Raw genomic sequence first — 19738 nt, 5'->3', positions numbered from 1 at the left:
TTAGAATACAGTGAAAACACCTACATACACTAGGGAACATTATGCGTTGGGGTCCCCCTGTGATTAGCATGACCTCCTCTGTAAGCCCCTAGTATATAATAGGGCAGGGGGATTAAAACTACCTCCTAAAACAGGCCACAGGGCGTTTTTGCACACGTTAACTCAGGCCCCGTCCCCTCCCTTCACCACTGTGTAAACACGCCCTGTGTCCGTTTTTAGTTGGGAGATTAAGTTCATTTGAATCCTGAGGGTCCCTAGGGTCCAACTAGCCCACTAGGTACCTCCAGTAAGTGCCACAGAGCTGTGTTGCAGAGAGGTGTAAAAAGTGGCACGGCCTGGACCACCTCTCTGCAATGCAGCTCAGTGGTGCTTACTGGAAGCACTTGGTGGTCTAGTTAGCCCCCAGGGGCCCTCAGTATTGAAGGAAAATGATATCCCCAATTTAAAACGTGCCATAGTGCGTGTTTGCACACGTCACTTCAGGCCCCGTCCCCTCCCTTCACCACTGTGTAAACGCGCCCTGTGGCTGTTCTAAGTTGAGAGATTAAGTCCCCTTTAATCCTAAGGGTCCCTAGGGTCAAACTAGACCACTAGGTACCTCCAGGAGGCGCCACAGAGCTGCGTTGCAGAGAGGTGTAAAAAGGGGCTTGGCCTCAGAACACCTGTCTGCAGCGCAGCTCCCTGGTGCATACTGGAGATGCCTGTTGGGCTAGTTGGCCCTCAGGGACCCTCAGTATTGAAGAGGAATTAATTCCCCAACTTACAACTCGCCAGGGGGCGCGTTTGCAGAGTGCTGCAAGGAGGAGGCGTGGCCTCCGGCACGATGCCAGTCTTTTATTTATTTTAATTTTTTAAGAAGGGGGGCTGTGTGGTTCCCCTTCTTATTCTAATGAATTGGCCCTGATGATCCCATCCCCCAGGGCCTGTCTCCTAATTATATGTTTTTTGACCCCAATCCCCAGGGCCGGCCACTGTTTTTTATTATTTAAAAAATATATATATTTATAGACACACCTAGGTCATGCTGGACAAACCGTACGTACCTATCACCATGACGATTTGCGTGATATTCATTAAAAGGCGACTATGCATACAATGAATCCACGTGGAATGTATTTACACCACGAGTGAAGCTCTGACATGTCTGATGCCCTACCGTGCCTAATCCCGGTAGACACCCTTGTCGTTTATTTATACAAACATGGGTAGCTATTGACGGGCACATTTAATACACATGCACACCAAGCCATTCAAAGGGGATTCGACAAAAATTCGACCAAAACTATGCAAGAAACCCCCCTCACGGTTAATAAAACACACATCCACTGCCGGATGTGTAATACTTTTTATTTTACTCTCTGGAAATGGGACGAACATCACTTGAGAGTCACAGCGCGCTCCTGGCAGAGCCCAATGCTGTGTTACACCCACCATTGCCTGCTGAGTGCCACACACCTCTGTGTTGTATTCCACTAGCTAGTGCATATGCTATGACACTCTCTAGCCCATGTGTACTGTAACACCACCCCGTGAATATGTCATGCCACACTTGTCTTCGCACAGGTTATATTGCCCCATCTAACGTGCCTTCCTCGATGCCTATGTTATAATGCACAGTGCTGTGCCATACATATTACAATCTGGGATCCATATCTTTGTCACAGTGCATATGCAACGTTACACTCCCCAGCACATATTTTATATTACAACTTTAGAGACTAGTTAGGTTACACAACACTGCCCTGTGCATATTACACTCCAAGGCGCATATCGCATAGCACGCGCTAGTGCCTGTGCTATCTCGCGCTCTCCAATGAATCTGTCATTGCGCACAATGTATTGCATAATATATTTCACGCCCGGTTCATCTTATATCACACTTTTTGGTGCATAGTTTATACCATACACTATATCTAGTTTTCATTTTCAATCGTGCTCTCAGGACTATGTTCTATATAACACTGTGTTCACCTACCCTTTTCACGGGCATTACATTTTGCGATAGGGGGTGGAGGGTCAGGGGGTGTTTCTGCCAAGTGAGCCCGGAGTCACAGTCATAAACGTCCTCTTCTTCCTGAATAAAAGTGAGATTATGCTGCATACTTGTTCATATTTTAAGTAGTTCGCACAGACACACGTTTTAAAAACAATAAAGTTCCTAATACCCGCCTTGTCTGAACAGTTAGCTTGCTGCCCCATCCCGCTCCTCCCTATCCTCTGTTGTGTGAATCCATGGACTAGCCTCCTCCCTCCTGCCATGCATGGTCTGATGTGCTGCCACTGCCCTCAATTTAGTATGATGTACCAGTCCACTCCTCCTGCCCTCCATTGCCCAATTCTATGCCCCATCATTGACCTCCTGCTTAAACTATGTGCTTAGCTTGCTGCCCCTATTCTCCTTCCCCCTGCCCTCCGATGTCTTTGTGTATGCCCCTGCTCCATCCTTTTTGCCCACCATGTTCCATGGACCTGCCACTTCTATATACTCTGAGTGTTCTGTTGAGCTGCCACTCCCCTCCCACCTGCCTAGCATTGTCAGTTGACTGTAACCTGTCCCTGCCACCTCCACCCTGCCTGTCCACATGCCATGCCCCTATCCTCTTCCTCCTGTCCTACATGGTCCATTGTACTGCCACACCCGTCTGCCCTCCCTGGTCTGTTGTGCTGCAACTGCTCCTCCTGCCTGCCCCGTGCGGTCTGTTGTGAGGCCCCTTCCCCTGAACTTTCTTGTCTGTGCACAGCTCCTGACCCTCCCTTCTATCCTCCATCGTGCTTTGTGCATGCCCCTGCACCCTCCTTCTTGCCCATCATAGCCATTGTGCTACCACTAACCCTCCCACTTGCCATGCATGGTCTTCTGTGCTGCCATGGCCCCTCCCACCTTCCCTGTGTGGTCAGTTAGCTGCCCCTGAACCCCTCCCACCTTCCCTCCATGGTCTGTGTGTATGCCATCACAGTCTCACTGTTGCTCTTCATGGTGTGTCTTGCTTCTAGTGCCCATCCTGCCTGACCTCCATGGCTATCTTGCTGCTCCTGCCCTGCCCCCTTGCCCCCAGCCCTCTGTTTACATGTGCAGACCCCTACTCCCTCCCTCCTGGCTTGTCTGCTCCATTGTAATGCCCCTGATCCGTCCCTCCTGCCCTTTATGGTCTGTTATGCTGCATCTTTCTCTTCTGTCTGTCCATTATGGTCAGCTAGCTACCATTGCCTCTTGCCCGTCTGTTCTCTGTTGTCCATGTGCATGGTCCTGTCCCCTCCCTCTTGCTTTCTATGGATTGTTGTGCTGCACTCCCGTCCCGCATGCCCTGTGTGGTGTATTGTGCTGCTGCAAACCCTGATGCCTGCCCTGCAGGGTCAGTTTGGTGCACCTCTCCATGTCCCTCCTGTCCTCTGTTATCCAAGTCCATGTCCCTACCCCATTTCCTTCCATGATCCAATGTAGCATACTTGCGAACATTTTGAACTTGGTAAGAGGGAGATTTTGGAAAAAAACTGGGGTATTGATTCTCCCCTTTGAGTTACATTGAAAAAGAGGAGATTGTAGACAGGAGACAGATAAAATAAAGGCCATTTGAGCTTAAAAACATTGGACATTTCCTGGCTGAATCGGGTCTGTTGGCATGTATGGTTGTACTACCATTGCCTCTTCCTTCTGCCCACAATGGTCTATTACATTGCCACAGCCTCTCTTGCAAGTCCTGTATTGTTGGTTTGTTGCCCCTGCCCCCCTTTCCACTGCCCTCCATAGTCTGTTGTGCTGCCACGGCCCTTCCTGCCTGCTCAGTGTGGTTAAATTGTTGCCTTTGCACCCTCCTACCTGCCTTCAATTTTCAGAGTCCGTGCCCCTGGCCTCTGCCTCTCAACAGTATCCTAATGAACAACTGGATTGCTAACATTCTATATTTATTACAAAAGTGTGGAACGCCTGACGTCATCTTGATGTAATCAAAACTGTAATACCTGTAGCATTTCCTTTAGAAATTACATATATGAGAGGGTCTTATTGGTATCAAAATTATGGTTAGTGCTCTAAAAGACTAAAATAAGGACATATTTTCTGAGTTTTCAAATAGCGAGAAAGCACTTTTAAATTATTTGTTACCTTTATGTTTTTTTATCCAGTTGGCCACTTGATTAAATGTTGCACTTAGGGGAGAGGATGTGGTGTTACTTCCAGAACTGCAGACTTTGCAACTGGGGAACCAGGTTGGAGTTTCTGCTTCAGCTCGACATTCTGTGATTCTGGTCAAATCACTTAGTCTCCCCATGTCTACAACCAAAATGAATTTGTTCTTGTGTGATGTAACCAATGCTCATGTAAAGCACTCCAATACCTGACTAGCCCGCACTATATAACACTGCAAAAACACAAAATAATAAGTGTTTTGCACACTTCTGTCATTGGGCTATATTTGGGCTACATCTGGGTGATTTTGGGCTACATTTGGGCTCTTTTGTCTCCGGTGGCCATCTTGGGAGATTTATTTCTTATGAAGTTTCCTAATTTCCTCATGTACTGCAGTCTCCTCAGTAGGAAATGCTTTCAGTTTTTTACTTTGATTCCATCATGAAGGTATTCAGATATGTCACACATTTGCCATAAATTCTGAATGTTAGCACTCTAGTTGCTCATTAGATCACTGTAGTAAAACTACTGTTCACCATGGAAGTCTGCTCCTGGTATTAAAAGTGCATGTTTCAGTCTGCATGTCAGAATTTTTTAATGAAATAGAAGAGGATTTGAGAAGTCACTCAAAATGTGCCCTCATTTTCTTTCTTCAGCATTAATCATAATTTCTATGGCAAAATGAACCCCCTCATTGTGTTCCTTTTTAAATTAAATGTTTTAAGTGTTACCAGTTTATTCCAATCAAGATGGCTTCAGGTGTGCCATACTTTTGTCATAATGAAGTCAGTAAGCGCTCTAGTTGTTTTTAAGAACACTCTGGGACATTCTGTCATTGGGCTATACTTGGGCTACATCTGGGTGATATTTGGGCTACATTTGGGCTCTTTTGTCTCTGGTGGCCATCTTGGCAGACTTATTTGTTATGAAGTTTCCTAATTTCCTCATTTACTGCAGTCTCCTCAGTAGGAAATACTTTCAGTTTTTTACTTTGATTCCAAAGGCATTCAGATGTGTCACACATTTGCCATAAATTCAGAATGTTAGCACTCTTTTTGCTCATTAGATCACTGTAGTAAAGCTACTGCTCACCAGGGAAAACTGCTGCTGGTATTGAAAGTGCATGTTTCAGTCTGCATGTCAGAATTTTTTAATGAAATAGAAGAGGATTTGAGAAGTCACTCAAAATGTGCCCTAATTTTTCTTTCTGCAGCACTAATCATACTTTTTATGGAAAAATGAACCCCCTCATTTTGTTCCTTTTTAAATTAAATGTTTTAAGAGTTACCACTTTAATCCAAGCAAGATGGCTTCAGGTGTGCCATACGTTTATCATAAGTAGGACTGTTAGCGCTCTAGTTGTTCTTTGGAACACTCTGGGAAGCTGCAGTAGAACACAAAGGAATCAACTGACAGTCTCTGCCCTTGTTGGATGTACATGTTTTACTGAGAATGTCAGACTTCATTCTCACATGACTGAGAAAGATAATGTGAATTTACAGAAAATAAGCTCTCAGTTTAGCTTATAGATCACCTTCCAAACCTCTGTGGGAAAAGCATGAGAAAATATTTTTCTCTCAATCATGATATCCCAGCAGAAGGCTTTTTCACATGGTGAAATCACCTTAGAACATACCACAATTCCTAAAATGAGTATGGTACCATCAACAAATGATTTAATGTAACTAAAGTCTTAAAACCTTCTATTAACTGCAATGCTTTTTAATGAGGTGCTATCATGTATATTGGTCCCAAGATGGCTGCCAACACTTCTTGGATGAAGTGCTGACAGCCAATCAGATCTCAGGATGAGATGTGTGGTTAGGCTCCGCCCACATATATAGATATGATTTTACTTTTGATTTTCTCAGGAACTACTGAACAGATTGACACCAGACCTGCAAAAGGCACATCCCTGACCTGAGGACTACCTCTCTGCCGAATTTCAAGTAATTCTGTTCAGCCGTTCGGGCTGTACCTTGGACTAAAGGTCCCTATGGAAAATTGCATGGGGAAAACGCGTTTTGGGACCCCCCTTTTTTCTCAGCCCCCGCTTGACAAATCCCCCCGAGACTTTCAGGGTAGGAGCGGAGCGCCCCACCTATTTTGAAAATTTTGCGAGGATTCGTCAACCGGCGCCAAAGTTATTCCAAATAGAATGTTGCGGATTTCCTATGGAAACACGGTCCTAACTATAACTATCTACTGGCGACCGCCAGTAGATAATATATATATTACCTACTGGCGGTCACCAGTAGGTAGTTATAGTTAGGACCAAGATCCCATAGGAAGAGCATTTTTTATTTTGCTTATAACTTTGGCTTCGTATGATGAATCTTCATGACATCTTCCAAAGTAATTCTTTGTTCATATCTGCTCCTATGTTGAAAGTTTGGAGGTGATTCGTCAAGGGGGGGGTCGAGAAAAAAGGGGGGTCCCAAAACGTGTTTTCTCCATGTTAATTTCCGTAGGAAACTTTAGACAAGGCTACAGGTCGAACGGGTGAACGGAATTACCCCACATTTGGCAGGGAGAAGGGTCTTGGTCTAGAAAGCACACTTTTGTTTATTTGGTGTAAATCCGTTCAGTAGTTTTGGAGAGATAATGAAATTTACAGATATCAATATATGGGAACTCTGCCATCTAATTGGCTGAGGCATTACGAGCATGAGCTTGCTGCTCATTGGCTGCGAGCTGTGCGAGCGGTTGCAACTAGGAAGTGTTGGCAGCCATTTTGTGATTACGTTGAAACGAGTAAGGGGGGAAAGGGCAAAAAGAGTAGGAAACAGGAGGATAGGAGCACTGTAACCTCTGTGGGGGAGTGCAAAGCGAAGTAGTCACTCCTACCGGACTGAAAGTGCGGTGTTGCTCAGAGTGACATGGTGCTAAGATGAGATGCTGCTACACTCGGGTATGAAACCGAGAGCCTAAACCGTGAGGTCATTGCTGTAAAGTGATGTGCTCTGGTGTATGTAGCATACCTTTGGAAGTAGTGTTAGTAGGTGTTTATACCATACAGGGAGTGGGAAGCGAACTACTGACCTCTACCATGCGTTTATTCTATACCGGAAGTGGGAAGCGAAGTACTCACGCCTACCGGTGTGAAGACTCGGGGATCAAACCGAGCTGATTGTTGTAAAGTGATGGGCTGTGGGCGCTGTAGCATACTGGCCGCTGTAGTATAACTGTGTAAGTAGTGTTAGTATGCGTTTATACTATACAGGGAGTGGGAAGCGAACTACTCACCCCTACTGGTCTGAAGACTCGGGGATTAAACCGTGAGCTCATTGCTGTAAAGTGATGTGCTATGGGCGCTGTACCATACCTGTGGAAGTAGTGTTAGTTTGCGTTTATACAATACAGGGAGTGGGAAGCGAACTACTCACCCCTACCAGTCTCAAGACTCGTGGATGAAACCATGAGCTCATTGCTGTAAAGTCATGTGCTCTGTGTAGTATTCCAATGTAACTTATAGTAGAATGTTAGTATGTAATGCTACTATAATGTAAGTATGTAATGTTAGAATGCAGGGCTGTCATGAGGGGAATCTTGGGGAGTTTGTACCTGGTGCTGGAGAAGACGGTTGCCTTGCTGTCTTGTCCTGTTGGTGGCTGTTTAAGCTGTCTCCTTTTCCTGCAATAAATCTACTTATCGGATCCACTGCTGTCTTCCTTTTCACTACATAAATTTGGCGACAAGCGGGAGAAGGTAAAAAGAAGGCAGCACTCACCAAGATTTTGAGGTTGCTTGCGTTCTGCTGAAGACCCATTTTCTTGGTGATGCTGTTTCTACTCATTCCAGGGTCGATCGAACTATGTGATCCTACCTCTGGTAGGATTTATATTTTTTGATTTTGGGCTTCCTCTGCCTTTTCACTACACTCTGGTTGCTGTACTACACGTGTGCAAGTAGTGTTAGTATGCGTTTATACTAATTCTGTAGTTATGCATTAACCAATGCATCATGGCCCTATGGAGCGCCACCTCCCAGGCCAAACTATGTCCCGGGGTGTGCATCCGTGTGACATTTATGTTTGTTATTACAGGGCGGGAGCATTGCTTCCACCCTGTGATAGTAAATTCTTGTTTGCCTCGTTGAAGCGAGAGGAGGAAAACCTCGTATCGCTTCAATAAAGCGGATCCAGATGGTAAAAATTGAGAAAAAAGAATGAAGCGGGGTCTCACCGTTCATATAGATGAGCCCGCTGGTGGGTAATGTTCCGGGGCCAATCCTATAAATATATTGCGGGGTCCCTGCCTCACTGGAGACCTTAATCTCACATGTAAATTAGGCACGGGAGGGCACAGAGATGTTCCGCAGACTAGGGGATCAACACCTCCCCGGGTATTGTTTACAAATTGTTCGGGGGGCTTGGGGGGCTTCGAGGCCAACTCAAGACCGGGGATCGGAAACCTCCGGGGCTTTACCTAAATATGCAGGGTGGGCCTCGCCAGTCGTTGAAGCCTCTGTGGCCCTAGGCAGTGCCTTATTGGTTCTGAAATCACACGGGCAGTACTCATGGTGTTATTAAGTGATACACTCATAGAACCCTTGCCATTGTAGAATTACCCAGGCTTCATTTATGTAATAGTCTGTTGGTGTATATTTGGTAGGTGCACCGCAAAATTAAAAATGTTTTCCCTCATAACCTACTATCAACCGCCGATTTTCACAATAAACTACAGACAAGTGTTGTCAGAAAAAGAAGACTCATACACTTACTTATTTATTGGTAAAAAAATAACTTTTATTAAAACAACACAAATAAATGGAAACGTACCTTTATTCGAACAACAGTAAAACATGAAAGAAGTGGGTGGGACTCCTCCGGAAGCAGCGTACAAAACATGTAAGAGAAAAAAGAAACATAAGTATGTGTGCCATGTCCAAGAGAACAAGCATTTGCAATGCAATAGGTCTCGCATTAACGCGAGTTTAAGCTATTGGCATTGTAAATGACAATACCTTTTATTGATGTTTTAAAAACGAAAACAAAAATAAAAGGCATTGTTATTTGCATTGTCAATAGCTCAAACTCACGTAAATGTGAGACCTATTGCATTGCAAATGCTTGTTAATTGCTGGCAGGTCTACGACCAGGAGGGACCCGGCCCACTTAAAGCCCTGCGCACTGTATGTTTCAAGCAAGCGCCCTCTGCACGAGACTAAAGGCTCCTTGCCCTTTGACCCAAGGCACCCTGCCCAGTGACACTGGCTCCTGCTAACAGTATGAGGTTCCTATCTCTAAAACTCACCACCATTGGCTCACCGCATGAGACCAGAGGCAACCTCATGAGCTGGCATCAGAAAAGAGGCAATACCAGCACGCGCCCTGAAGTTCTCGTAAGGCGCCACTTAGGCGCTCTAAAAACGTCAGAATAAATACAATGAAATAACAAGCCCGGGAGTTGTGTGCGCGCGCGCTCTAAAAGAACATTTTAAAAAGCATGCGAGTGGTGCTCAGAGGCGCTTGAGTGAGTGCGCTGGCGATGAGCGGGTGCGTGATTGCGCATCCTGCTCTTTTTCAAAGCACATACTCATACTTGTGGCACATGGCTGCGCACTCCCGCAAGCTGTCTGCCGCCACAAGCACGAGTATGTGCTTTGTAAAAAGAGCTGCACGACGACTAAAGGTCTCCTATGCAGTGCATGCGCACTGCGTAGGCGAGACCTAAAAAGAAAGGTAGTCAGAATGAAAGTAAGAAAGTGAGAATGGGACAGAGAGCGAGTGGGTAGAAGGGAGAAGGGGAGGGAGAGTCAAAAGAACAGAGAGAGGAGGAGACAGAGCGTCGGCCTACTGCACCCAGCCCTTACTGTTCACCTCCCGTCACCCGTGTGTTTGGGATGCTGGGGTCCGTGAGAAAGAGTGCGGTCCAGCAAGTCTTTCAAATGAAACAGAGATATGAATGAGGCCAGAGATTATATTATTATCTACGGCAACATCGCTTGTCTGCACCTGTGCACCCAGGCTGCTGCACCCCAGCCCCTTCCCCCGCACTGTGCTCAATTGCAGCTCCTGCGCACCAAGGCTTCACTGCTCACCTTCCACAACCGGTGTGTCCAACGACGTGCCGGTGCGAGCTCCAACTCCAGGGTGCCGCTCTCAGGGTGGCATAGCAGTTCTCCGGTCTGGAACGGTGTCTTGCTACCACGATGGAAGGCGTCAGAAAGGCCAGAGCATCAGCACCGGTTGAGCACCAGCTGCGTGCTTTTTCGTGCAACTAACGCAGTGTCTGAAAAGGGAGAAATATTATAATGGTGGAAACGTCTTAAGGTAAATGAAGGTTTATTTCAAGCTTAAGAGAGAACACCAGTTGAGTGCATCCTTCCTTCTTGAAGTACGATCTACCAACTGTTAGTGGTAATCGTGGTTCAAAGAGGAGTTGGAGTGCACGAGAATACACAAGGGTAAATAATAATATATTATGCCAACGTTCACATACAAAGGAACAGATCGCATGCTAGAAGGATAATGTGCGCGTGCAATGCAGTTGGGCAAGCCTGTGTGCATGTACACTTAGTAATCAGCTCACTACAGTGCCCCAAACACCAACACCACGTGTCTGTAGGGCAGCGCTGCCCGCTGGCTCAGGCCTACAGTACGGTCCAGCAGGTCCTTAAAATGAGAGAGAGATGTGACTGAATGAGGTCAGAGATCACATCATTACGCATGGCAACATCGCTTGTTTGCACCTGAGCACCCAGGCTGATGCACCCCATCCCTTCCGCCGCGCCGCGCTCAATTGAAGCCCCTGTGCACCCAGGCCCCACTGCTCACCTGCTGTCATTGGTTTGTGTCCAAACACGACAGCCAGCAGGGTTCACAATTCAGATGTCGTTTTGATTGCCAGGATGATGTACACCTCATGGATCCCTTTTTTTATTGCGCATTGTGATATGCGAGGTGGATGCAGCCATATCACCTGAAGCAGTGTGGAAGAAAGGGGACATGTGGCGTCGTCCGTATCCTATTTATACGTACGCAAAGTAAACTGGGCTTGCATACGCCAGGCCAGCATAGGGGTGTGAATAATTATTCCGGGGACCTGGGAGTTGTTCAGTTCCTGCCTCGGCAGGAAGTGTACTTATGTGTGTGTCCCTGTTGCAGTTTTGAAATCGCACAATCCACAATTGACATTAATGTAGCATGTACCGGGAGGACGGCAACTATCGCTAATGAGATGCTGTCCGAAAACATTGAATGGACAACATCACATGTCGTTGTCAAGCTTGTGGATATGCGCAGACACGCATGTCAATGGTGTGCAGTATTATTGAAAGTGTTGCGATCACGAAGTTCACACATGTGAATGTGCTCAGATGGAGGGAGGATCAGCAGTGAGGCTACGTCATACACAGAGATAACGCTCATTACAGTCAAGCAATGCATGTCAAACGTGAATCTGAAAGTCTCACATATGACACACTACTACACTGGTAAAGCCTGACAACAGAGCATACTGCAACACCTTACTCTTTTCTGTTTGTCAAATGTGATCTAGGATGTGCACTCTGCCCGTGGCTGATGATACCCCTTCGAGCCACCAATACCCAGGCCGAAAGGCAGCACAATAATGCGCGCACACACACACCAGGGGCATCGTGTAACACACATTTGTTTTTTGATGTAACGTTTCAGATGCATGGCTATCACACGTGGAAGGCTACTGTACAGAGCATATATTTACCATAATATAAGTTTATTACAGTTAGAAATATATAAATGTGGAAAATATTTTAGATTTTCGCTTGCTCTCATATACACTTTAAACTTATTTAGATATAGTTTTGAGACATAAAAAAATAAATGAGGGAATGGCATACCCAGCGCGATACCATACGTCTATGACGTAACACAGGGTCTGACAGCGTGCACTAATCGCATACGGAACACGCAGCCGGCGCAACCCTACATGTAGATGACGTAACACGCGTATTGGTACCGCGCAGCCGTCGCATACAAAACTAGGAGCTGGCAAGACCTTATATGTATATGATGATAGGCGGGACATGGTGCTACGAAGCCGAAGGATACGAAATGCGCATCCTTAACGAGTTTCTCAATATTGCGGATAGGATTTGCGTGGTGATGGAGCTTGGTACACTACCGGTACGGGAGTCTAGTTTTCTAAATAAAAAAAAATATATATACATACTTTTTTGGGAAGATATAAAAAATTACATAATTTTTCAAATAAAAAAAAGGATAATAGAGTTGCAAAATATTACAAAAAAATAGAAAAAATATAGGTTTTATAAATATTAAAATATGAAATTAACATTTAAAAAACCTTTGAAATTCACTGAAAAAACCATAGGTTTTACATGTCACGGTTCACTGGCCGGTTGTAACGCTAGCTGTAATAGCATATTTCCGGCCAGGAACTACGTTCCCCAGCATGCTTAGCGGGGCGTGGCGTGCGTAAACAGGATTCAAAGCGGCTGAGCCCCGGGCGGCGTTGCCGATTATTCCTCCCCGTGGTCTGTTCCCGTGCAGATAGGAACGCCGGCTTCTTTTCGATAGCGGTAAGAGGGTTCTGGAGTGCAGACTCTTGGAACCGCCAGCTCCTTGCTTTGGTCCGGTGACGGACACCTCAAGTCCCGCGATCTCCTCTGTTGGCAGTAACGCGTTCCCATAGCCGTTACATGCAGAGGAGAGTTGACCCCCGTAGAGGCGCTTGGGCAACATTCTCCCTGTTGGAAAAAAGGCCAAATCGTGGTCATTTATGCAGGGATGGTATAGTGCCCGCGATTTGACAAACATCCGGATATAGGCAGAGAACCAGTGAGTGTGGGTGTGTGCTGTGCCGTTCATATTTTGGAAAAGACATGCATTCAAAGGTTCACATTGAGTCGGTGAGCGTAGAAGTGTGCAGTGCCTTTCGTACTTTGGGAAGAGACACGCAGTCACATATACGCATTTAATTGGTGAGCGTGAAGTGTGCAGTGCCTTTCGTACTTTGGAAAAGCCGTACATTCCCGAGTGACGTCTTATATCAGTGAGTGTGGGTGTGTGAAGTGACTTTCGAACTGAGGAAAAAACACACCTCCATATTTGTGGATCTACTTTAGGGAAAAAGGGGCTATCGTTCCTTCATTATCACCCTTTTATTCAGTAAGAAGAGAGGGAGTGTGTAAGTGGTAAACACGCAACTATTGTGTTCTGTGGCTTTGAACTCAGAGCTCCCTTATGTACAAAGCGCCAGGAGTGGCAATATACTCACAGAAAGGGTGCTCCGATATATGTTCTATTGTGGAGCACTTTATTGTGCAGTAGTTTTGTTTTCCTCTTTTCTACATTTACTTAGGAACCAACACGTAAGCATTCCGGAGGAAGAAGCGTTGTAGGGACCCCTGGTTACCGGTCCGGATTACTCCTGGCTTGCCTCCTTCAGTGCCACATTGGTTTCTCTGTGAATGTATTCCGAGCCACCTTTCTTTTCTTTACAGGTAGGAAAGGAGACGTAGAGGGGTTAAGTGTAGGGGAAAAGGGAATTGGAAGTAAGAAGAAAGACACAGCTGTTTGGTATTTATATTGTTTCTTTATTTCTCTACACAGGTCTCCCTCCCCGCAGTCCCCATCCTTTCCTTCCCCCGCTCAATTGCCCCAAGAGTCTGTGTATTCTACATGCGCCAGACTTGGGTCGATTCAAAGGTGGGCCCCCATAGAGCATCGACACAGCCCTGAGGACTCGGATTTGGAAGGCACGACATTACAGACGTTATAGTTAGGAATTAGCATTTAAAAAACATTAGAAATTCACTGAAAAAAACATAGGTTTCAGGGACTTATAGTTAGTTGGACATTTGACTCATATAAAACCAGAGAAATTCGCCTGTTATAGTTAGTTGAGCTAACTATAACTTGCGCGCCCGCAATGCACTGGTGATGACGTCACATATTACATCACTCATGACATGGTCAGTGACATCACTGATGACATCTCAAATGACATCACTGATGACATCACTGATGACATCATCCACGTGATAATCTGATGCACATACTGATGGCCTAATATAAACTTTGATACACACGCTTTAAAATACAGACTACTATTTTTGAAACCATACACACAACAATGCCAGATACTACATACCACCCATTATTTCCTAGGTCTACACTCACATCCACTCACTTATACATGCAGTTATCATCAATACAGTACTATAATATGCACTCATACACCTATACATACAGTCATAGTCCCGACACTCATCCATAGTTACTCACACACCTAGTCAGTCATGCAAAGAATCAATCACATAGGCATTTACTCATGTATACAGTTATACACACCAACTGTGTTATTTATACACACACCACTTCTCTTATTTATGCAGATACTAACACATACTTACTGTATTATACAATCACTGATACAAGCAGACACTCTTTTATACACCCACTCTTCAAATAACTTACTCTCACGTATCGTTATTTATATACTCCAACACTCACATATACTGCCTTAAACATATGTAGTTACTCACACATATACCAGTGAGTCATTCATTCACTCACCAACACACCCATAAACACACTAACTCACCCATACAGCCCTTCCCATATGCACTTTTTAATCCATACAACCAGTGAATCACCCACTCAGATATGTATGCAGTCACACACCCCCGCACCCACCCATACAGACACTCAGGCACCCATACAGATACTCAGACAACAAATCAATAACCCATATAGACACTCATGTAGCTACTCACCAACCCAGGGAGCAGCTTATACACCAACTGAGACACTAATACAGACTTTCACACAGTTTAGTCACTGACCCATACATTCAGTAACACATGTTCAATCACTCACTTATACAGTCAGTCACGCACCTACTAAATAATCCATTCAGGAACTTGTAAATTCACTCTTTCTTCAATACACCTTGTCATAGATATATATGAAAAATATTTAAACTTTACAGAAACACACATTCACTGGATGATGTCATCAGTGATGTCATTTGAGATGTCATCAGTGATGTCATCAGTGATGTCACTGACCATGTCATGAGTGATGTAATATGTGACGTCATCACCAGTGCATTGCGGGCGCGCGAGTTATAGTTAGCTCAACTAACTATAACAGGCAAATTTCTCTGGTTTTATATAAGTCAAATGTCCAACTAACTATAAAATCTGGTGCGGGCTCCGATAGAACGCATTTCTGCAGTTACATCTTCCTCAGTGCAGGTAAGTATCTGGGTGGAATCATTACACAACTTAAATGCTGAGTACCTGCTGCTCATTGGAGGGTTTACAAGGCCATAGAAAGAGGACCGGCACGATCTCTGCAAAATACAAGTTAATTAAACTTTTTAACAAAGTGCAGATTTCAATATTTATGAATCTACTGTAGATCTAAATACAATGCTAACATGACGTTCTGAATTCTCACAGCCATATAAACATTTCCTCTTTAAATGGATCCAGCAAGGATTACACAACCAGTCCGTGTTTGTGTTACTCAACCCTCCATGAATATTTGACTCCTATCATGGCAAGCCAACACACTGGAACTTAGAGGAACACATTTGTAAGTGTTGGTACAGTGACCTCTCCTTAGGCTCATAATACAGCTCCGACTTGCACCTGCAGATTGTTTGCTCCTCACAGTCCCAGCTGAGACAAAGTCTGTGTGGGGCGATTTCAATCCAAAAATAGCAATGTCCCGTTCTGCGGTAGAATACCTCTCTCCTCTCTCCACAATAGCTGAAACTAGCATGCCGATCGACCCACAGCACTGCTCAGCATCCAGTCACTCTGGGCACACTGACGATCCAACTAGCACTGCTGGGGGACTCTGTGGTGTGTAACGACATACAGTACTCCCAAAACACCAGCAACCAAGTGCACCAGACCGAGATATGAGCAAATATACATTAGGGGCAAATTGTATTTGTAGCAGAGTATTGGAGTTGTCATGATTATCCCTAAAGACAAAATGCAACATATCTGCACAGCTATTGAGCTGAAGGAATCTACTACATTTATTGAATGTTTACAAATGTCTAGTAACTAACTTCAACTCACTGGAAATAGATGACATTGCTAATCTCGTTCTATTTTGTTCCATTCTAGGTCTCCTTTTTGCTTGAAACAAAAAATGTGGATGTAGTGACCTCACTTGCACCATTAACTATATTCTCTTTCTCTCAACAGGTCAATCCACCAATGCACCTGCTCAGAGGTTGGAAACCTAACAGAGTTAGTAGGACGAAGCCCTCAGTGATGATAATGCACCTGAAGAGGTTAATGTGAAAGATGCTTCTGGTCTATCTGGTAAGCCTGGGCAGACGCCAACAGTTGGGCTCACTGTGCCCATTACAACACCTCCCACCACCACTCAAACATCACAGCCAACCACTGTACCCCCAGCCTGGGCAACTAGCACAGTCGGTACCATCCTGTGCCTTCCAGTCCTAGATTCTTCAATGGCTAACACCACTCCAGTCACAGAGGAACCAGAATCCAGTGAGAGGACGCAGTCTGCACCAAGGGCACAAAGCTGTGGTGGGAGGCATAGTGGGAGGGTAACTGTGGGCCCACAAAATGAGCCCACTGAGGCCTGGTCAACCAGGCTGCCCCCACCCAAGTCCTGGGAGTCTACTAGGACTCCCAAAGTGTCATGGGCCATATTTTGGCTGAAATTCGGGAAATAAAGGAGCTACATAGGGACACATACTGTGACTTATTAGTTGACATCCATGCCAAGGTGGCTGGTATCCACACTGAGCTGGCTGGCATCCGCACCGAATCAGCCTTTCTGCTTGGGGTCCTGTGGGACCTTAACACCATCCTCTGCAGTACATTCTCACTATCAACAGCTGCCACAGCCACAGGAAAGGAGGCCCTGCTAGAGACACCCATGCCTGCAAGTGCCCCCATCTCAGTAACTCCAGATCCCCCTTCTTTACGACCAAGAGGACGTCCACGGAAACAGCCAGGAGCTCAGGATGGAAACACACCCACCACGGCAAGGAAAAAACCTTGCCGCTAACGTCTTCTTGCGTGTGCTACACATTCATTTTGTTGGACTATCCCTGCCCATTTTTCCAAATATGATGCGAGTAGTATGTTGAACTTTGGAGTCATTGCCAGTTGGACACTACTACAATGGTTGACCTTGTTCACTTCATTAAAAGCATATATCACCAAAGGAAAGTCTCCTGTTGTAATTCTCACAGATGTGAATGTACTACCAGATGAACTTTTCAGTATCAAAAATAGGAACTTCTGGAAGCATGAATATGTTACATGTAACCAATGGCCAACTCAAGATCACTACCTTGTCACAAAAAACACATACGTACAAATGTCTGAGCTGAGAACATCTTTATTCCATTGTTCAATTCATAGGCTGACATGATGTCTGGAAAACATAGCAAATAAGACATGCGTCAGTTATTTTGGGTTAGTGATCACATAATCACTTGCAGACTTTCACAACATGGAAGGATGGGATATATCTGACAATATCCTACACATTAGGTAACAATGAATTACGTCTACATCCTCAGCTGGAGCCATGTTGTCTACATCACAAAAGGGATCCTACATCAAATAAAGTTAAAACAGACACGTCAGTACAACAGTTTCTGACAACAGGGTCAATTTAATCCAGTGATGTATCTGGTGAGATGTCACAAACAAATGTCAGTGATGTGCTGAAAGCACAGTGGCCTACAATGAGCGGACATATCAACAGCTACATCCAGTTCATAGACAATGAGGAGTTAGCCAAGGTGAAGGCAGAATAGCATGATTTGGGCACAACACAACATTGTGCTGGATCACATGATGGCACACATATTGAATTAGAACCAACACACCGCAAGGAACAAGTCTAACGGAAGCCAAGTAACTTCCATCCCATCGCTTTGCAAGCTGTCTTGGTACTGGTTTTGTGCACCCAAACTCTGTGATAGACATTCCCAGGACCAATCCATGTCCACTTCGTATGTCTGAACAGTATCATATACATGCTATTGTCACACTCCGAAACGTCCAAATGAAGATGACATGGTGAAGGGGCTAAAACAGACTAATACAGAGAGATTAGCTATGGAAACAGACATATGACACACATCACATTGTCAACTTCTAGTGAACACAGTCCAAAACAACATTTACAGCAGAACCCTACTCAAGCAGGAACCACCTTGTCAGGTTGAAGTCACAAGCAAGCCCCATATTAACCTGTACTCAACCCTCTGGTGGCTTGGCACAGAGCAGTCAGGCTTAGTTGAGAGAAAATATGTAAATAAGTTGTGCAGCACTTCAAACCATAATAATGTGAAAACACAACACAAGAAAATTCCAACCCCAAATAAAACAAATACAGTACATTTTAACAAATAAAACAAAGCCAACATGAAAACACTCCAGTCAGTAGAACAAAAGATATGCAATTTTAAAGATGTAGGGGCTGATTACTCCAGTCCAGCCGGCATCATTCTGGAACTGGAACTGAACGACCTCCAGTCGCTGGTTCCAGCCCAGGAATTAGAATGCGACGAACCCTGTTCGTTCGCAATCATAAACTTTGCTATGATAGCATTAATTCCGAACAGAATGCATGCTGTCATAGCAAAATGCTAAGGTGCAGTTCATCCCTGAACCCCGAGGCAGGCACCTCAAGGTGTCTGCCACCGGGTGCAGGGATCAACAGGGGTGCACAGGCCACCATTCAGTGGGCAAAAAAAGGCAGTGGGAAACTGCCATCATAATCCCTCGCCTGGAAAGAGCTGGCCAGGGGATTACTGTGGGTCTTCTGAATGGCAGATGGGCTCACCGAGCCCATCGTAAGCCATTGGGAATACTGATTCAGGTTCCCTTCTGACCAATCCCATCGAAATGGCTCGGTCGGAAGGGTGTCCGAATCAGTGATTATGATGTGGGTAGGTGGGTTCTGACCGACGGTCGAAGCCCTTCCTGCCCGCTTCGTAATTGGGCCCTTATTTGAAAATAGTGCCAAAAAGCACAAAGCTCCATCTGTGGATATCAGGTTGCACCATACCGAGACAAAGTCACAAGTTCAGTCCGATGATGATAGAGTGAGGAGCTGGCTACAGCGAACCAGTTAGGCCCACTGAACAAAAGTACCTTAAATCGTGATTGTAGAGAGATGTGAAGTCCTTGCTTTGAGTTGCACTGGCCGGCATCGAGAAACTGTAAATGTGGAGCTTGCGATGCACGGTCCTGCATCAGAGGTGTGGGGGCGCTGGGCCGGATTTGGCATCAAGATGCGTAACACCGGGTCAGGCTTGCCAAGCTGTCAACCTGCCTTCCACTACCTTTGTCTGTTGAAGAGGGTTGTCCAACTGTTACCCTGTTTAATAAATTGGGCTTTTAGGTGAGCGGGTTGAGAGTCCTACTCAATTAATAAACACAACCCATGACAGGGTGAACCACAAATGTCACTTATTAAACCAGTGCTTAACCCTCTGGTAGCTTGGCACATAAGTAGTCATGCTTAACGTAGAGGAAATGTGTAAACTATTTCTGCGCACTCAAACAGTATTAAAGCAAATAGAATAAATTGTAGTAAATAAAATGACACCAAAATGAGAAAAACGTAATCAGTAGTACTGGAGT

The sequence above is a fragment of the Triturus cristatus genome, chromosome 4_1 (genome assembly GCF_964204655.1).
Source record: "Triturus cristatus chromosome 4_1, aTriCri1.1, whole genome shotgun sequence".
NCBI lineage: Eukaryota > Metazoa > Chordata > Amphibia > Caudata > Salamandridae > Triturus > Triturus cristatus.
This window is presented reverse-complemented; position numbering follows the sequence as displayed.